The sequence below is a fragment of the Xiphophorus hellerii genome, chromosome 1, assembly GCF_003331165.1.
Source record: "Xiphophorus hellerii strain 12219 chromosome 1, Xiphophorus_hellerii-4.1, whole genome shotgun sequence".
NCBI lineage: Eukaryota > Metazoa > Chordata > Actinopteri > Cyprinodontiformes > Poeciliidae > Xiphophorus > Xiphophorus hellerii.
Genome location: NC_045672.1, coordinates 11,272,251 through 11,278,250, shown reverse-complemented (window position 1 = coordinate 11,278,250; position 6,000 = coordinate 11,272,251).

Genomic DNA, 6,000 nt, shown 5'->3' with positions numbered 1-6,000 from the left:
AAGTTTTATAAGATCTGGACCAATTGGACTGAGTATGTAAAACCAATTAGATCTGACTTCATTTGATTGTTCTTGAGAACTATGTGCCCTGCCCTTGTATGTTCTTGTGTTTTTTTTATTGCTCGAGATGGTGCAATCCCCGTTATTATTCAATTCTGTTCATTTTTGTTATTGTTCACAACAAAATTTAGTAATAGTCTGTAAAAGAAAATACCAGAAAGGCAGTATGGACAAAAACACTTGGATTCTCCGGTTGTATACTCATGTACAATCTTAGATAGGTAAAGCTGTAATTAACGAATGTGATGGGAATCTCTCTTTCTAAATAAAAAAATAATTACAAAACGAATTGCACAAAAATCTGTGAGGGACGGCGGAGTCCCTGCTCGAAATTCTGTGAACGAGGAGTACGGAGCCTCGTGCCAGAAGCCCATTAAAATGCTGTCTACATCGTTTTAAACTGTGTGATTGTGAGTGGGAATAAAAATAGCAATAGGTATTTTGTTCCATATAACACAGTAGGAGTGTAACAGGTAAACCTTTTATGGATGCAAACTCGACTAAAAACCCACCTGTTTAGGATTGTATTTGAAACGTAATCAATTACAAATTTATTGATGGAACCTGACTTAATGTCCTATTTTGATTGTTGATTCTATGTTGCATTGTGTTTCTGTGTTTGATATGATGTAAAGCACTTTGAAATGCCTTGCTGCTGAAATGTGCTATACAAATAAAATTTGATTGATTGATTGATTAATGGGTTCTCTCCGGGTGCTCCGGCTTCCTCCCACAGTACAAAAAGATTTTGTTCACACTAGATAATAAATGGATGTTTTTTAATAATAATAAGAGTAATATTAATATCGCCACACAAAAAAACAGAATATGCAGTCCATTACAGTTTTATGTTTTTATTGCTTGATGTTTATTTAAGATTATTAATAAGTGATCAATGTGGTAGATTAGCTACCGCTCTACTGATGATCTGTCAGAGTTGCTGTTTAAGTCGCTTTTTTTATTTTCTAACTGAACTGAAACACACAGGACTGACATGACGCCCCCATGAGGAAGTAGCTCAGTCCTCCAACAACCACACTGATATTAGCTGTGTCCGAATTCAGGGTCTGCATCCTTTTTTTTTTAATTTTAAAACTTTTTTGTATTGCATTAAAATGTTAATACAATATGGAAGCCCGTTTCCGCCACTCTGTTAAAAAATAAATAAATTATCTCATTATAATGAGATAGTATCTCAAAATAATGAGATACTAAATAATAATGTATAATAAGATACAAAATATAAGATTTTTTACTATTTTGTAGATATAATACTATATAATACTATTTTGTATAAGATACAAAATAGTATCTTATTTTCAGATGCCTTCTCAAAATAATGAGATATTTTGAGATATCTCATTATTTTAAGCGTCAATCTCAAAATAATTAGATAATTTATTTTATTTTTTTAACAGAGTGGTGGAAACGGGCTTCCATACGTTTCCGCCACTCTGTTAAAAAACATAAATAAATAATCTCATTATAATGAGATAATATCTCAACATAATGAGATATTTTGAGATATCTCATTATTTTAAGCGTCAATCTCAAAATAATTAGATAATTTATTTTATTTTTTTAACAGAGTGGTGGAAACGGGCTTCCATACGTTTCCGCCACTCTGTTAAAAAACAAATAAATAATCTCATTATAATGAGATAATATCTCAACATAATGAGATATCTCATTATTTTAAGCGTCAATCTCAAAATAATTAGATAATTTATTTTATTTTTTTAACAGAGTGGTGGAAACGGGCTTCCATACGTTTCCGCCACTCTGTTAAAAAACATAAATAAATAATCTCATTATAATGAGATAATATCTCAACATAATGAGATATTTTGAGATATCTCATTATTTTAAGCGTCAATCTCAAAATAATTAGATAATTTATTTTATTTTTTTAACAGAGTGGTGGAAACGGGCTTCCATACGTTTCCGCCACTCTGTTAAAAAACAAATAAATAATCTCATTATAATGAGATAATATCTCAACATAATGAGATATCTCATTATTTTAAGCGTCAATCTCAAAATATGGGGTATAGTATCTGAGATACTAATGAGATAGTATATCATTTTTTTGAGATACTATCTCATTATAATGAGATTATTTATTTATTTATTTTTAAATAAATAAATGGCAGAAACAGGCTTCCATAGGGTTTGTGAAAACTTTTGCAAGGGGTTTCGTGAGTTCACAGAACTGACGATGTAGTGTATTGCTGTTTGGGTACGAAAAGAAATATTCAGACAGACAATTAATAAGGAAATCTCTGTGCTTCAGTCTCGCTTTTATTGCTTCAGTTTTCCCCAATATTCCCTCAGTCACCTCTACGCAAAGATTAGACCTGGGAATCCTCTCTGACTGACTTCAGAGCAGGGTTTTAACAGATTAGACAGCGTAAATCGGAGCTGGATTATTTTACTTCTCCAGTTTTTGTTTGCTACAAAAGAGAGTAATGTGCTGGCTAACCTGAATGTTTTTAAGGGTCTAGTGTAGAAACTTTAGTAGGTTTTCAGGTGAAACAAAATGATACCAAGCAATTGCAGTAAATGGCACCAGTGATGAGAAGCTTTTCCACTTTTGACAAATTCAGGATTGAGATTTTTTTGAAGTCGCTAGAAAATATTGCTTTCCAGCACAAAATAAAACAGCAATTCAATAAATGCCCAACATTTGCCTAAACAAATACGGGAATACATTCAGTAGCTGAGTCGTTTTAAAACTAATCTAGTGGCCTACTGCTAGCTGGGCTGTATACTGACACCAACACCAATCAATTCTATTGGATTTTTACTTTGTGGAAATTACCTTTGAATAAACACGGAGCCCCTGATCAGTCGCAGATTATATTTAATGAAAGCGATCTGTGCGACGATGCTGGCACCTCTTGTGCAAACACCACTGACAGCGCAGGGCTGGCGGCAATTAAGTGGTTTTCAGTCAGTGCACTAGAAATAAAATCCGCTACGAAACAGCTGAGGTTTAAATCAAGGTAGTATGGAGGAGAGCACGTCCTTTTAAAATAGATATATAAAGGTTTCAAACTGTGAGCAGTTTTCAGTTACTTCAGACTCTTAGTTTTTATTTCTTAGTCCAAAAACCGTAGAGTTAATTGAGGTACCAGTTCAGAACAATTTAACCTGCCTGGAGCATCAGTTGACTCCTGAATATTTTCACAAGTAAAAACTTTGTATCTATGGTTTTTGTTTTCTGGTGGAAATCTTCACTATTGATCACATTTGACATCTGCCTGTGGTTCCATTAAAAAAATAACCAGTGAATGTATCAAGAATAGCATAAAAGTAAACATAAGCAAAGATCAGAAATTTAGATTCAAAATCAGCTTCTGAATATAGCAAATTTACTCCTAGCAGATTATTAACTAAGATTATTTTATTCAAATAAAATGTCTGTGAAATGAAATGAGACAAACATCATACAAAAGATTATAAAACAATTTGAAAAGTTATTGTTCTTGTGTAATGATATTTCAGAAAAATCTAAAATGACGTGTACCCTACTCAAAAATTAACAGAAATATTGATATTTGGTTTACAGAAATCAAACCCTTCCAACAGGTGCTGAGGAGCTTTTTGCATGTTTCCACTGGGATTTTTACAATTTACCAAAACAGCAGATATGTGATTGTGGCATTACAACCAGGTGAGTAAAATCAATATATGCAGAACAGCTGGGAGAGAATCAGAGCAGGGAGCTGGGAGAAGGCAGAATATGGAGAGAGAAACTGAATGGAAACCGAGAATCTAAATGCTAACACAAGTTAACCCAAACAACCGCAGCAGGAGGAAAGTAGGGAAACAGAGAGAGAATAAAGAGAGCTGAACTAAAACTCAAAAAAGATCTATAAACCAAGGGCGAAAAAGACTAACAGATCTAAGAGAAATCTATCCAAATGCACACAAGAACAAATTAAGAAACTTGGTACAAATGAAGGAACTAATTTGGAGGGACACTGGTAAAACTAAATGACCTAATAGGCCTGTCGCGATAAACGATAAATCAATTAATCGGATGATAAATTAAAACTATCAACCTTATTTTAATTATCGGCTTTATCGTCTCTTTCGGCCTTTTTCTCTTTTTGTTGATGACACTGAACGAAAAATGGCTCAAGTCCGGTGCTCTCCACTGAACCCCCTTCCTCATTTCCTTAGTGTAATGCCCAGCGCACACTATCTTATCTTGCACGATCTTAGAGCTATCGGCCGATTGTCGGCCCATTTTCAATACCTGAGAGACCACACATTAGCCCACAGAAATCCTAGGTATAACGGTTCGATCGGTTCAATCGTGCCGTGTGGTGTCCAACAATGGGCACAAAATAATGGCTACAAGTTCAGTTAACTAATTTTAAAACCAGGCATTAATCAATGCTTTACTACAATAAAACCAGGCATTAATCAATGCTTTACTACAATCTACCTGCAATGCATGTGGCTAGTGTCAGCGTAAAGTCCTCATTTTTATATTCTTTGCATGAAATGTTGAATAAACATTAATGTTGTTTCCACATATCTCCAATGGACCTTACCAGAGGGGCCGCTTTTCATTGGCTAATGCCCATTCTAGTGGTCACGTGAGTATCACAAACACACGTTAGCGAAGTACAGCATAACGGATGGGAAAAAGATGGCGGCAGCGTAAGTCACCCTGTGCCGTGCTCTCAGTGCTAGCATTCTTATTTTGCAATTTTCCTGAGTATACGAGCGCTCAGTTGAGTACTTTTCTACTTTGTAAGTTTAAAAAAGTAAAAAAAAAAAAAAAAGTACAGCATAACGGCAGAACTGATACAACTTCTACACCTTGAAGCCTGTCTGCTACACAGTCTTACGTTAGCTAAACAGATCAGTATGCAATGTGTCTGTATCTGACATACACTAAAGATTTTATTTTAGCAGAAAAGGCTTTGGACTAAACTGTTGCTCGTGTTAGCCACGTTAGCACCAAGTACAGCTAGTCAATCAACCATCGCTGTGTTCAGGGAAGCGCTGATTAATAATCGAGACATAAATATCAAGCCTGGAAACGTGATATCGTAAAGGACTGAATGTTATGTTTTTAACGTAATCGTTGCTCGTCTTGCGGGGCGCAGGCGGTTGCCACGGTAACAGGTGCGCTTAAACTACAGAGAGAGAGAGAGAGAGAGTAAAAAGGTAGGAGTGGTTTTGAGTTGATCACCTGTTCGGGTTATTTTACCTTTGTTTACCTTTGCTGTGGCGCATTACAGTCGCTGTAGTTTCTAAATGTTGGACTAATTACCTCGTTCGTTTGTGAGTTTACGTCATTCACAACAAACATCAAATAGAACAAATATATTTCATAAAATTTTAACAAACAAATGGCTTCTACCGTGGTAATTATGTGAAATTAAATTAATTATATCCCAGCTTCAGAAGATTTGCCTTTACCTTTACAGAGCTCTTTGGTTCCTCCTATCAGTCTGTAGCTCAAGATATTACTTCAGACTCTTAGTTTTTATTTCTTAGTCCAAAAACTGTAGAGTTTATTGAGGTACCAGTTCTGAACAATTTAACCTGCCTGGAGCATCAGTTGACTCCTGAATATTTTCACAAGTAAAAACTTTGTATCTATGGTTTTTGTTTTCTGGTGGAAAACATCACATCACAGGTATCTATTACATGAAAATCTAATGGAGCCTCTGAGGCTCAAGAGTTTATGAGCTCGCTAACACCACATTTACCTAGCATCATTTGCACTAACATTGCTGTCCACTGAAATTTATCATTTTAAGCCGTTATTGCATTTATTCGTGAGATGCCTTTCCTCCCGGTCAATTCACCTTTTTGCCAAATCATTGCCACATTCATTTTATACCTTTGTCTCTAAATGTTGCATAATGGCTTATGTCTCATGGTAGCATTTTAACTGATTGTAAAGATAATAAA